This window comes from Lacerta agilis, chromosome 10, assembly GCF_009819535.1.
Source record: "Lacerta agilis isolate rLacAgi1 chromosome 10, rLacAgi1.pri, whole genome shotgun sequence".
NCBI classification, from domain to species: Eukaryota; Metazoa; Chordata; class Lepidosauria; order Squamata; family Lacertidae; genus Lacerta; species Lacerta agilis.
Genome location: NC_046321.1, coordinates 56931658 through 56946657, shown reverse-complemented (window position 1 = coordinate 56946657; position 15000 = coordinate 56931658). Strand labels below are relative to the sequence as shown.

General features: G+C 42.4%; 1 long non-coding RNA gene across 1 annotated transcript in view; it reads right to left on the bottom strand.

Moving 5' to 3' along the window:
• Positions 1–5033: 5033 nt before the first annotated feature.
• The window catches only part of LOC117053683, a 93984-nt gene continuing 84017 nt past the window's right edge, over positions 5034–15000 (bottom strand). Inside the window, exon 2 of the long non-coding RNA XR_004427431.1 lies at positions 5034–5204. This is a non-coding gene — a long non-coding RNA (uncharacterized LOC117053683). The remainder of the gene's footprint in view (positions 5205–15000) is intronic.

The following is a 15000-nucleotide window of genomic DNA, read 5'->3' as shown; positions in this document are numbered from 1 at the left end:
TTTCAAGGAGTTTTTAAGGTTAATTGCATTTGACAATATTATGATTATATTTCTTCTAGTAGGTATCAATATTGTGGAAACCTGCATTCCATTTGCAGGACGTGAAATTATTTGCACACGGGGTCCATCAATGGAATCAGATGCCAAGACTCCTGAGGCACAAAAATACCCTCCCGAAGACTTCAAAGGGCGATAACTAAGAGAATCAAAGTATTTCATATTAATATGAAAGGGGCCAAAAAGAAAACTATGTCATATGCAGGCTGTTTGTTTTTCCCCAAAACAAGTTTTACACTGGTCGTGCCATATTGAGTAAGAGAAATTGGGGTTGCAGATATAACAGAAATTGGTGTCGACTTGTGGTTTGTTTGGAGGAAAACAAACTCGGGAGTCTGGGTTCAATGTAGTTTGCTTCCCTGCTCACACAGCAGAGTCAAGAAATGGAGGGGGGAGAATTGCTCTTGAATGTTCAACCATAGTTTACTGTTAACTATGGTTGCATGTTGCATGCAAACCAGGCCACCATTTACCAACATCTCCTGAAAAGACTGGTTCAGAATGAGTCTTGCAAGCAGCAAATTTCTACTGCATCCTGCAATGTGTTTTTACCAAATAGTTTGTCAGTTACCTCATCATTACCCCAAGCTAATGCTGAACTTACTAACCTACAATGTGCAATCAGTTGACATGTTTTGGCTTGTCTTGGAGTGGCTGTGCTGCCAAGTTCAGCTTGGGAACTTCATCAGAAGCCTTTCTCCAGGTCTTCACCACCATCACTAATCGGAATGTGTTAAAGGTAAAGGGACCCCTGACCATTAGGTCCAGTCGTGGACAACTCTGGGGTTGCAGCTCTCATCTCGCTTTATTGGCCAAGGGAGCCGGCGTACAGCTTCTGGGTCATGTGGCCAGCATGACTAAGCCACTTCTGGCGAACAAGAGCAGTGCACGGAAACACCGTTTTCCTTCCCACCAGAGCGGTACCTGTTTATCTACTTGTACTTTTACTTTGACGTGCTTTCGAACTGCTAGGTTGGCAGGAGCTGGGACCCAGCAACAGGAGCTCACCCCGTCGCGGGGATTTGAACCGCTGACCTTCTGATTGGCAAGCCCTAGGCTCGGTGGTTTAACCCACAGCACCACCCGCATCCCATAATTGAAATGTGTTAGGTGGCTGCAAAAGGAGATGGCATTTTTAGTGGTGGCACCCCAATTTTATCTGCAGTGATGCTTGCCCAGAGCCCACTCTAATTTCTTTTCAGCACCAAGCAAAGGCATTTTCATCTTCCAGGTTTTTCAATTTTTGCTTTACAGTGGTACCTCGAGTTAAGAATTTAATTCATTCTGGAGGTCCGTTCTTAACCTGAAACTGTTCTTAACCTGAAGACCACTTTAGCTAATGGGACCTCCCGCTGCTGCTGTGCCGCCAGAGCATGATTTCTGTTATCATCCTGAAGCAAAGTTCTTAACCTGAAGCGTTATTTCTGGGTTAGCGGATTCTGTAACCTAAAGCGTCTGTAACCTGAGGTACCACTGTACTGGGTATGATCTGAAGTGAAACCAGAGTATTTACTGGATATAATTTTACATTGTGTGCACAGGCGTAGATCCCCACTCCTCTGAGAGTCAGTCCGAGAACAATGATTGCACACAACAACATATTTTGGGATTTAAAATGGCCACAACTTTATTAACATTTTCAGATGTAGGAAACCTTCGCTTAGGCACTTGGCGTGTATCCCTCTCAGCCCCCCAAGGCTGGGCACTGAGGCACAGCAGGGTTAACTGGATCAAAGTGAGGGCACTGCAAAACATGTGTCTACACAGCTATCCGCCCCCTTCTGCACCACTAAGGGGAGTTCACCGACCGCCTTCCAGTGTTTGGCCAGTGACTCCCATTGCACTTCCCCTTTTAACGGCGAACCCTGGAAACGCTGCTGTGGGAGGGGGGGTGAGTGACCACTTCACCCCCCCTTATTCAATTGATAGACTAAAGGATTCCGCCCAAGGCCTAAAACCACCACCCGAGACCATGAAAATCACAGTCTCGTTGCCACGACTACCTACAACTGAAAGAACCCGCTAGAAGCTTGCTTTTAACTTCTAGGAGTAGACCGGAGTGAAACCTGCCGACTCTCGGTCTGCTCCTTTGGCCACACCCACCCCAACACCACAGGATAGGTCAATTTGAAATGGGGTTTTGGCGAGGCGCTCCAGAGATCCGCAGCGTCGGAGAAGCCAGGCAGCAAATTCAGCCCACCAATGGACTGGGTGAGCGGGCATTGCTTATACAGATTTGCTATTTTGTGTTGCATTTAGTAATTTATTTTAAGCTGCCCTAGTAATAATGTTTTCGAAGGGCATAGCATAAAGTGAAATAACAAATATTTGTTTGAAGCTGGAACAATATCCTCATCACAATGGACGACGAGCAAATAGAAACTTATTTTTAAACCAAATTACATTTCTATCCCATCTTTCCTCCAACATGCTCAAAGGATGATGAAGGGTTTCCTCTGCCTCAAGGGAAGATGAATGGTTTTTATCTCCATAACCAACCTGTGCGGTAGTTTTCACCAGAGACATAGTGACTTGACAACCAAGGTCAGCTTCCTGGCTGGCCAGGGATTTGAATCCGAGACTCCTATGGCCTAGCCAAACCCTCTTTAACAACTTCACACACTGGGTCTTCCACAGTATTCTTTTGAGGTTCTCATGCTCCCGAAGACCCAGAGTAAAACTTAAAATTCTCTATAATTAGCACACAATTGAGGTTATAGAAATAAAGTCAATGTTTTAAGTATTGAAAACATAGCCAGGCAATCTGTCTCAGTATTCTGGTCACATAGTCCTCTAAGTAAGGACTGTTAAACCACGCTCTCTGCATTTAACCACATTGTATGAATCTAGCTTCCATAATTAAATTTTGTCTTCGGTTTTGCTTGTCAGGTGCCTGCAAATTGCAGGCAGATGTTTTCATCAAATTATTCCTAAGGGGAAGCTTAAACCTGTGCTGCACTGTCTATACTAACACAAAAAAGTCCTTCATATGCAGCTGGTTATGTGCTTCATGACAGAATACACTTTCTCATTAACAATCACGAATGCCAAATTCACTTAACTTTTTTTTTGTCAAGCATCATTTTATTCTTATGGCTGCGGCTGTTTCTGGTTGCAAGACTCTCCTTGTTCTCCGTGGCTACAGTCCGTCATTCCTCGAAAGAGTTGGCTTATGGACTATTAATGGATTAATTCGGGATGAAAGAAACAACAGCAGCAACCCAGCAACCGGTGTCATGAAACAGGAAAACAGGGAATTCGGGTAGGAAGAACAAGGTGCCAATCCCCCATGAGCCTGCCAAGACCCCTGCCACCGCTTGTACATCTCCACGCTACCAACTGTTGTGTGGCAGCTCCACTGCAGTCTCACTCTTTCAGGGTAAAAGGCCCTGACACCTAGGAAGCTGGGTATGGCCCATAGGACTGCATGTTGCTTACTGTGTTAATGGGACACAGCAGCAAGGAAAAAATTCTACCCTCGGAGACATACAGGTGTGTCAGTGCATGCAAATAGTTATCATATGTTCCACATGGCCTTTGCACAAGCATGACACATGCCCCAAATATTTGTCTAGGGAAAACCTTGCACCCTGATATGAAAGCGGATCCACTGGGAGGAAGGGCACAGTATAAATTAAGTAAGTAAATAAACAAACAAATGGCATAGGGAAAATTGAGTAAATTAATTAATGGCATGAGAATGATCTCTAGGGAGAATGATCTAGAGAGTCACACGTCAATCCGTTGCCACCTTATTATACACACTCCCCACCCATGTGCATGATTGTCAGGAAACCCCCTCCCCACGACAGGTAGCATCCCGGGAGCGCTTGCAGTACAGGGAGCCACCCCCTTTGTTCACCAGTTCGTCATCCTCCTCCTCAGCAGGAAGCGACCATTCCTCCAGTGGGGAGGGGGAGTTAGAGGCAGGAAGTCGGCGCAGGGGCTGTGAAGAGATCGCAGAGCCTGAGCACCAAGGGGGAAGCGGGGAACAGGGACAGTTTCCCACGCCCCGAGTTCGCGGACAGGAAAGACGTGGAAGGGGGAGGCGGGGGTTCAGGATCCCGCGCCTTTTTTGCTGGACAAAGAACCGGAAGGGTTCATTCCTGGACTCTGCAGAGGGATGAGATGGACGTTTGAACTTTTGCTCCACTGTAAATATCTGCACAATAAAGAACTTAGTTTTAGAAGTTCTGAGTTTGGCTGATTTCCCATGAGCAACCACTGAACGTCCTTACAATGATCATCAAATCGACAACAATGGTCAATTCAGCTACTACTGATAAAATATTTACAGTATACCAAGACATCAGGGGGTTCCCTGACATTCCAAGAAGGAAGCCATCAAAGAAACATACCGTCACATATACACTACAAGTGTCTAAATTGTGTACACAAGGAAGAGCTTTAAGGTCGGAAAACAGTTGTACTCCTTCACCCAATGAAATTCACTACAGCAAGATGTGGTAATACCCACTGTTTTAGATAGCTTTAACAGTGGATTAGAGAAATTATTAATAGAGGATAGGATCACCAATGATTCCAACGTCTCCCCATAATATAAAATAAAGTAAGGTGAGCAATTAGTAGAAAGCTCAGCTATGAGACCTACCTTAGAACAGTTCAAATCACTAATGCTAATAGGAACATAACAGACCTATTTGTTCCCAGCAGTTCCTTTCTTTCCTTACCCAATGATTTCCCCAGTCTTCCTAAGCAGTTTGAAATCTCTGACTAGGCAGACTTTCGAACTACAGTTGTAAGTGCTAACTCTGAAACATAGCTCAAGAGAGTTCGGGGGGGGGGGGGTAATCATTAATGGAAACACATAAGAGATGCCAGAACTGGTTTGCCATTCCAAGGGCTATTTAAAAATTACACATTGGAAATATTTTTTTTTAAAAAAGAAACATAACATTATTTACCCACATACTGCGTAAATACTCCTCAAAAAGCAAACAAGTTAAAACAAGTTCTTACCTGCAGTGAGTCATATGACAATCTCTGAACTTTAGCACTGGGAAGAGACTCCACCTCAGGTTTTCTTCAAATACCGTAAAATGCTCTAAAAATAAGGAAGGTAGACTGGTGTAACCATTTTTTCCTTCAGGTGTCACAGGAGTCAAAAACTGTAGCTCTGGACAGATCTGCCAAATCTGCCAAAAAAAAGGAAAGAAAGAAAATTATATAAAAATCAAGAACCAAACAAACTCTTGAGAGTCCCATGGACTGCAAAAAAAAAAAAAATCAAACTTATCCATCCTTAAAAAAATCAGCCCTGAGTGCTCACTGCAAGGACAGATCCTGAAGTTGAGGCTCCAGTACTTTGGCCACCTCATGAGACAACAACATACATATATATACCCTAATTGTTTGTGATCTGAAGGACCTCTTCCCGTATTGCCAGCTAGCCCAAGCCTTAAGATCCCAAGGATAAGCCCTGCTCATAGTTCCATTGAGACCTATAGTTTGTGGTACAATAACATGAAGAAGAACTTTCTCTGAATGGAAACCTGGATGAGGAATTCCCCTCTCACAAAGATTCAGTTGCCCCTGTCATAAATCACTCCTAGGTGTCGGCTCAACACATGCCTGTTTGTTTGTTTTTTTAGATTTACAGTGGTGCCCCGCTAGACGAATGCCTCGCTAGACGAAAAACTCGCTAGACAAACGGCATTCGCTAGAGGAAGGCTGCCCCGCAAGACAAAAATGTCAATGGGGCTGCCTCGCAAGACGGGGGAAAAAAATTTGTCGCGAAAACCTCCGCTCTGCATTGCCGCTTCGCTAGACGAAAAATTCGCTCTACGAAGACACTCGTAGAACGAATTATTTCCGTCTAGCGGGGCACCACTGTAACTGATTGTTAGACTGGAACGCCAGTTATTTTTGTTTTAATGTTAATGTTTTATGGTTTTCCATTGATTTATGTATATTATATTTTGTCAAGTACCCCCCCCCCCGCCACTCTGGGAACCTTCAGGTTGAAGGGCAGAATAAACTTCTAATAAATGATAAGTATTTACCTAGTTAGCCACAGAATCAAAGCAGCCAAGTTTACCTTAAACGTGGTAGAGCCAGGTTAAGTGGGCATCTGCCCCTGTTGCTAAGGAATGCAAATAAATAAATAAATGCTACTTTCTTACCATCTTTAAAGCTAATTGGGACAGAAGGAATGAGCCCTTCTCATTCTCATGGGCTCTCTTTGCTGGTTTAAAATATATAGTCACCACTGGTAGTCCACACTTGTGACACCAACCTTGTTTGTTTTCCAACTATGGCATTTTTTAATATCTGAGCGAATACCTTATCGTTCCCTGGGAATCAAATATAAAGTCTGGCCGTCCTACTGTGAATACCACCACCGTTAGCAGCAGGTTATAGGTTACCAGAGAAGAAACACACATACAGCAGTACCTCTCCTCTCAGATGCCAACCCTAAGGTCACAGCTGCGGTGGCAAAGTTCTGTGCTGTCGCTATTAAGCTTCGGTCTGCACAATTAGGTGGCTCCTGATCCTTCTTTTGATTTAAGTATTATAATAATCTGAATTGTTGATTTTTTTAATTAATTTCTAAATTTATTCTTTTAAAGCAATAATTATTAATTTTAATGTACTTTAATTTTAATACGGACAACCCCTTTTAGATCAAATCTCAGATCAATTTTAAATTGCATTTATTATTGATTCTGTATGTGTCTTTGTGTGTGTGTGTGTGTGTGTGTGTGTGTGTGTGTGCTGGTCGTCGACCGTAATAAAGTACTTACTTACAGCGGTACCTCTGGTTACGAACGCTTCAGGTTACGAGCTCTGCTAACCCGGAGGTAGCTGCTCCTGGTTGCAAACTTTGCCCCAGGATGCGAACGAAAATCGTGCGCCTGAGGCGCACGCGCGCAGCAGGAAGCTCCATTAGCAAAAGCGCACCTCAGGATAAGAGCAGTTTCAGCTTAAGAACGGACCTCTGGAATGAATTAAATTCGTAACCAGAGGTACCACTGTACTTGAGCATTGGCTAGGATGTTCATGGGAGTCAATGTGGGAGACCAGGGTTCAAATCCCCACTCAGCCAGCACCTTGAGTGGCCTTGGGCCCAGTCACAGTCTCTCTGTGTAATCTACACCCTTGTGCAAATTAATTCGTAATCAGAGGTACCAGTGTATTTGTGTCACTGGGCTTTTTATACAGACAGTGAAGACCTTCCTGTGCCGCAAGGCTTTGAACTGAATTGCAGCTGTTGATTTTATGACGTCCTGTATTACTCTGTATAGTCTTATATGTGGCTATTTAATTGTTTCATTACTTCAGTGTTATTGTAATCTCCTTGGCTTATATCCAAAGAACTTTGAGACGAAAATGCATTATAATGGTATCTACAACAATTGGTTCTATTGAAGTTACACTTTAATGTGAAGGCATGCATACACACAGTATATAAAAAACAACAACAAGATACAGATAAGTTCACTTATTCCTACAACGTCGCTCATTTAGCAAGAATATAGGTAAAAATACTAAGAATGGAACACCTTGCCATCACTACTAACAAAAATAATAATTTCTGTCAGCTTTCCGCGGGGGAACAAGATGTATTTATCAAGATTAATCAAACCTAAAAGCTTGACAAGACATTATGTTGTAAAAATGCAAGTAATGACAACTATCTCATGCCTCAAATTCAGCTATTCTACTGAAAACCAGTTTCTGGCAAGGACCTATTTTATTCTATAATTCTCAGCACTAATAATACATAGAGTAATACAGAAGCACAATGAGAAACTTTTTCCATCTTGCCCAGCCCTTACAATCCTTCCCCTTTATTGAAAAGTCATCACCACCATGCCTAGCACCTATGACATTTTCCAATCAACCGTCCAGAAAAACACTGATAGAGGTACCGTATATACCCGAGTATAAGCCGACCCAAATATAAACCGAGGCACCTAATTTTCCTACAAAAACCTGGGAAAGCTTATTGACTCAAGTATAAGCCGATTCACCTTTGCCGCTGTGGAGGAGGAGGAGGAACAAGCAGCCCGAAAGCAGCCCTTTGGGCTGCTCCTTCGCCAAGTTTGCATTTATGCGAGCAGTTCAGGAATGGAACAAGCTGCCTGGGGAGAGTAAAGAACCGCTGTTCTTGTACACTTCTTAAGGAATGGTTGACTGGGGAGAGCGGGTGGCGGCACGAGTGCAGAGAAAGGGCTTCTTTCTCGCCGCCCCCACCACCCGCCTCACTAGAGTATAAGCCGAGGGCAGCTTTTTCAGCAGAAAAAATGTGCTGAAAAACTAGGCTTATACTCAAGTATATATGGTAAATGAAATTGTGTATTCTCCTTTGTGCTCTATGCTCTGTCTCCAACATCAATTAAAACGAGACATGAAACAATCTGGTAGTTCAGATACCAGTGGCATTTGCTTCTGGCCTCAGATTCCACAGTCTTTTTTTTGTGTGTGTGTGCAAACAAAACTGCACAGTATTTGCAACAGTAGCTGGACAAGAGTGAGAAACAGTGAAATGCATAGACCAGACACACAGATAAGAGAGAGAAAAACTGCCACCATCCTAGACTTGCATTCACTCTGAGTAAAGTCGGCTTTCAAATTTGTTCCAGAAGACTTGTTAACCAGTGAACACCACTGCAACATAATCAGGAAGCATCTTATTTTCATTCATATCCTTAGAAAAGAAACACACACACACACCCTTAAAGTCAACACTAACTGTCTTTCAAGCCATCAAGTTGTATATTATGTACGAATTACTGTGATCTCATTTCCTCCTCCTTCAGTTGACTTTACCCATTTCCTCTGACTAGCTCTTACTGTTTCAACACGGAGTACGTATATTTCATTGCCTCTGCGTACTTGAAATCCCTAGACACACACACTCCACCGTTGTCATAATTGCTAGGTGATTTAGAAGGACTTTCTACCATCGCTGGCAATCTAGTCTGCCCCTAGAGAGATTTTTTATCTTTAATACTATCTATGTACCTTGCATACACAAAGAAAGGGGCTAGCGAGTGCACAGGACTCTGCATTTGCACAGCAGTGTATTCTGTTCCCCAAAGTTTAACTGTTTAATTTAATTTCCACATTATAGTTGAGCTCTCATGCGACATAAAAGTTGCTTTCAGGACTTTAGCAGAATGTAGTGGAAGCTTATCGTTCATCCAGCAAAATTTATTTGGAACCCCACGAGCCCAGAAAATTGTGAGAATACTGCGAAGAGATTTGGGGTGGCATGGAATCATGGGGGGACAGAAGCATGCAGGTGCAGAAATAGTGGGAGAGTAGCGACATTGTCTAATGATGTTTGCTGTTGTGTCACACCATGCCAACTGGTGTGAACGAAGTTTAGCACAACACACCAATATATCAAGTCAAAAAGACACTGTTGCATAACGTAAGAGGCACTGTAGTGTGAAAGAAAATTAGAAAGCGGGACAGTAGCACTAGTAGGATAATCAGGAAAACTATCACAATATATTTCCCATGTCTGAATGCACCCTGGGTGTGCAAACCTGCCTTTTCTATCAACCAGGAAGCATTTCCTGCTTGCAACAGGGATTACTCATTCTGCATACATACCACATACTTCAAGACAGAGAATGGAGAAGCTCCTCTCCACCCTGAAGCTCTCTCTGTGCATCAGAAAACCTGCAGAGCTTTCAGTTGTGCCATGTGCCTGTTCTCTCCTTGGTAAAAGTTGTTGTTGTTGTTGTTGTTGTTGTTGTTGTTGTTGTTGTTGTTGTTGTTATAGATGGCAGTGGGACAGGGGGAGTATAAGCAAGCAAGCAAAGCATTTTTCCCAAGTTCAAGTACTTAGAAAATCTGTTTCAAATAACCCCAGAATTTCAAAAAATAAAAAATAAATCCTCCATTTTTAAAAATAAAATATTTATGAAACAAAACATCTGGAAGTTGTTAACAACTGGTTATTACATATTCTTGCTATCTGCCTTTAAAAATGTTGTTGAACCTTCACTGGGTTTCAAGTAGTTGCATTAAGCTGGATAGCCTCACCTTATAAAAATTTCCTAGGAAATCCTTTTTTCTTCAAAATCTTCAATTACAATCTAAATCCCCCAGCACAAAGCATCAGCTACACAACGCTGGGACCTGAAATGGCCCACTGCAAAAACATTTATTCCAAGCACAGCCACCAAATGAGCTTCAATTTACCCTAATAATCGTCAATGGAACCTGAGAAAATAATTATATATTTTGTCAGAAGAAGAACGATTTCTTAACATTTGCATAGGCAAGAGAATAGTCGCAGTCAGCCTCGAGGCTCAGCAGGCTCTTTTAGTAGGTGGTAAATGAGAGAGAGAGAGAGAGAGAGAGAGAGAGAGAGAGAGACCGAACCTCTTACAGAAGGGACACTTAATCTTTGGAAAGAAAGGGAATTGGGATGGTGTATGCTAGGCACCCTGATGGCACAAGATTTATACAGCCAAACTGATGCCTGTCTTAGTGCAAGCAATTTGTTCAGCAGTTTCAGCTGCTCACTGGTGCCTGGGAAAATTAGATGCCTAACAATGAAATATTAAAACTAGATGGCAGCAAGAGTAAAACACACACACACAACCTCTTGGTGAGTTTTAGGTTGGAGCCATATTTTTTTTTGGCACATATTCTGAAAGAGAAACCAATGAGACCAGAGGCTCACAATACCATTATGGAACAGTAAGTGAATAATTCCCTTACTCCATAATTGCACAAAGTATTAAGACAGGTGAGTGTTTATTCAGGTGCGAGCGTTGCTGTTATTTGTTTTCCTTGGGGAACCGAGCCATTCATTTTGTGAAACTGCAAAAACATCGGAATCAAGAACTCAAGAAGTGTTCCATTTAACCTTTCTCCGTCTGATAAGGCTCAGTGGACATGTTGTGCTTTGGGAACTTTTACTAACGCTGTAGGTATTTCAAATAGTACAACAGAACAACTGGTTCACACACAAAAATCTGGGTCTAGGACACACATAATGCCACAGCATGACTATTACAAAGAACAATGGTTCCATCTGCCAGCTGATTATCTTAATAGGACTTAATAAGGAGGGAAAGTGTTTTATTGAGCCATTTAGAAGTTGGGAAAGGGTGCTAAGAGTCCGTTTTAGCTGCAGCAATACCCCTCCCCTGGGGAAAAAAACCACTATGGGATGTGGGTTTTTAAAAACTGAGATTAATAAAGATGACTTTTTGGAATTTTAAGCATAATTTCATTAGGAGTGGCAACGGCATAGCAAAGCAAGAGTGCACATAAGCTCATGTTTTGCTTTGCTTTGATCAGCATCTTAACCCGTTAAGCCTCCAATTCAGATCTGTGGCACTGAGCAAGGAAAGCTTTACTACTCCCCCTCCCTCATTTCCCAAAGGAAACCACCCCCTTGACATGCATGCAGGTAAGTCAAAACATACAGGTTTGTAGGTAACAACATATGCTTCCCTCTGAACAACAAATAGCACTTTCAGACTTCTAGCTGCCATTGAGAAGCAGCAGAGGGCGAACAACAACTCCCATCCTTCCCAGTGGCATAGTCCAGATCTACTTGTAAATTGTGAAAATCTTTGAGAGGTCAGAAATCTCCTAAGTTTGACCTTCAAATAGCAACACTGTAATACACCTCTGCTGGAACGAAAGAAGAGTGCTTTGAGACCTGTTGTTGAAGAGGGTTTACATTATTCAGACAGGCCAATCAATTCCGACTAGATATACTTGTGGCTCATAATACCATCTTATAACTACTTCTTTGCACCTACTACAGCCAGTGTTTGGGGACATGGGTGGTGCTGTGGGTTAAACCACTGAGTCTAGGGCTTGCTGATCAGAAGGTCGGTGGTTCAAATCCCCACAATGGGGTGAGCTCCCGTTGTTCGGTCCCAGCTCCTGCCCACCTAGCAGTTCGAAAGCACGTCAAAGTGCAAGTAGATAAATAGGTACCGCTCCAGGGGGAAGGTAAACAGCGTTTCTGTGCGCTGCTCTGGTTTGCCAGAAGCGGCTTAGTCATGATGACCACATGACCCGGAAGCTGTCTGCGGACAAACGCCGACTCCCTCAGCCTATAGAGCGAGATGAGCGTGCAACCCCAGAGTCGTCTGCAACTGGACCTAACTGTCAGGGGTACCTTTACCTTTACAGCTAGTGTTAGAAACTCAAGAAATATAAGCTAGGCACCAAATGGCTCATTAAATCAAGATTATAGGCCAAAACAGAATGCCTTGTTGCCATTTGGGAACCAGATGGGTCAAAAGTCCTATTTTTCAATACAATGTTTTGGTTCCTGAAATTCATTATGATAGTGCAGATAAAATATAATAGATAGACTCCTATAGGATTCTAAAGGAAAACAGCCCTGAGTGCTCACTGGAAGGACAGATCCTGAAGCTGAGGCTCCAATACTTTGGCCACCTCATGAGAAGAGAAGACTCCCTGGAAAAGACCCTGATGTTGGGAAAGATTGAAGGCACAAGGAGAAGGGCATGACAGGACAAGGTGGTTGGACAGTGTTCTCGAAGCTACCAATGTGAGTCTGACCAAACTGCGGAATGCCTGGCGTGCTCTGGTCCACGGGGTCACGAAGAGTCAGACACGACTAAATGACTAAACGACGAGCCAGGACAATATTAATATGTCCAGTGATCCACAATTGGGGCTGATTTTGGCAGCCAAGCCTCAAATTGCAATTGCCATGCCTCTGCCAATTTGGTTTCCATGTGACCAAGGAATTATGGGTGCTTTCCTCAGACTACAGCCAAGGGTCTGTCTCCTGTTCCTGATTCAGGGCAGGAAGAGTGGAGGTGGGGATTGCATGTTTGGCCATGTGTGTCCAAGGTGCTCCAAGTAACTTGGTCATGCAATTGCCAAACAATGTCTTCCTCCTAGCCTAGAAGCCAGTGACTTGGGATCACTGGGCAACCACACTGATGATCCCATCCTGCCATATCTGCACATACACATAGTTACAATGGAGGCAGCCGAAGCATACTTGTCATGGTGCGAGAAGCTTGTATAATAAGATGAGATACATCTCATTACGCTTAAGGCATTACTAAGGAAATTATGTTCTTGCGCTACAGTAAAAACACATGTATATAATTATGCAAAATGGTATATAATTATTTTTAGCACCCCGGCAAAAGCATTAGTGATATAAACTTATGTAAAAATATTTAAAAGATAATGGCTGTTAGCTGATAACATGCACACGCAGGGTTGAATTAATAAGTGAAATTATATTAAAACACGGAAGCATTAGATTCCTACAGAAATGAATAGAGAAGCATGACTCAAAGAATTTGTTAACTTGCCAGATTACCAAATAGCAAACAGATTTTACTAGCTTTGCCACAGAATCTGGGTGACAATTATCAAATGCCAAAACAACCTTTTACAGTGCACACATAAATTTATATTTATTTATAAGAGTGCAAGCTCAGGTTAATTTAAAATTCAACGGACACATTCCATAAACAAAACTGTATTTTACAACATGTATTCAAGTATACTAACAAGGTGGGCATTTATTTATTTTTGTTGTTGCTAATGCTATCTATCTACAAAAGCATTACCGCACTGTAGGTTGCTCCTTAAAACTGATTGTGAAGGCCTTGTAAATCATCTTGAGCAATGAAGCTTAAGAGAAGCAATTTGTCACTTTTACTATGATCAAATGGTGGAGGAGCCCCCTCCCCCCTCCCCCAAGAAAAACCCTTTGCTTTTTCTCATCCAGAATTTTTATATTTAAATGTCATTACTGCTAGAGGGGTCAACTGGCTTACCACGACACATAAAAAGGAGAGGTGCCAGAATGGTTTCTGACAGCCATTTATAAGTGACAGCTTGCACAGCAAACTGCTTCCTTAGAAAGTAGAGATGAGCCACCATGCCTGATGTCAGTGAAGCTAGGCATTTTTAAAAGAAAAGAAAAGAAAACATGGGGGAACTATTAGAACACAGAATGTACTGGATAATCAGTGTGCTTGTGGGGAATCATCGGGGCAAAGGGAGAGTATATGTTGTATCTTGCAGTGGTCAAAAACTGCTCCTATAGACACTGAAAACCTGACTGATATAGGGCATAATGCAAGAACAATCTCTCTCATTCTCCTACCTTAGGAAGTAAGGTATGAGTGTGGTTCTGACCAGTCCTGAAGCAATATCTCAACTTCACATATTGATTATCAAAAGAATTCATTTCCTAAGACAACCCATCAATTTCCTGCTACTGCGTGATCAGCTGCTAAGATCTGCTAAGAGTTTCTATCTGCCACTATCCCATCACTCAGCTTGGAGAACCACCCAAACAGTTCTCTTTTTGGAAACTACTATTTATCTAATCCAGTACGTCTATTATAACCTCTTTGGAGCAGCCCAGAAAAGTCCTGATATCAGCCAGGCATCAATAATTTCTAAAGAGAGTCCTGGTAGTCAGTTTCCAGGGAGGACAGGGTGCGAGGAAAGCAACGACTTGTAAACAATCCAAGCACAACATTTTAAAACTGGATTTTTGCTGCTATGTTTTAGTTTGCAATGGAAACATTTATTTCTTACATCAGCCTTTGTTTGAGAGTTGTGAAGATGTGATCTGCTACCACTTGACTCAATATTTACACAGTTGGTATTAAAGCAACACATTTTACTTTGATGTTCTGCCCTCTTTACTCTCATCTTCAATGGACACACACCAGATCATAATAAGGAAGTCTATCAGTACTTTCCATCATCAAGGGCAGAAGCAAAAATGAAGTCATTTTTTGAAGTTCAGATTTCCCATTTGGCTCGATAGCCTTTTTATATGAAACAAAACGTACTACTGCCGACGGCTTTTGCTGTGAAAAGCTTCAACACACACACATAAAGCCGCAATAACCCATAACGACAACAAAAGCCACGTCTGCTTGAAAAGAACTCTTGAAAACATAACCCAAAACCCACCTGAGATCA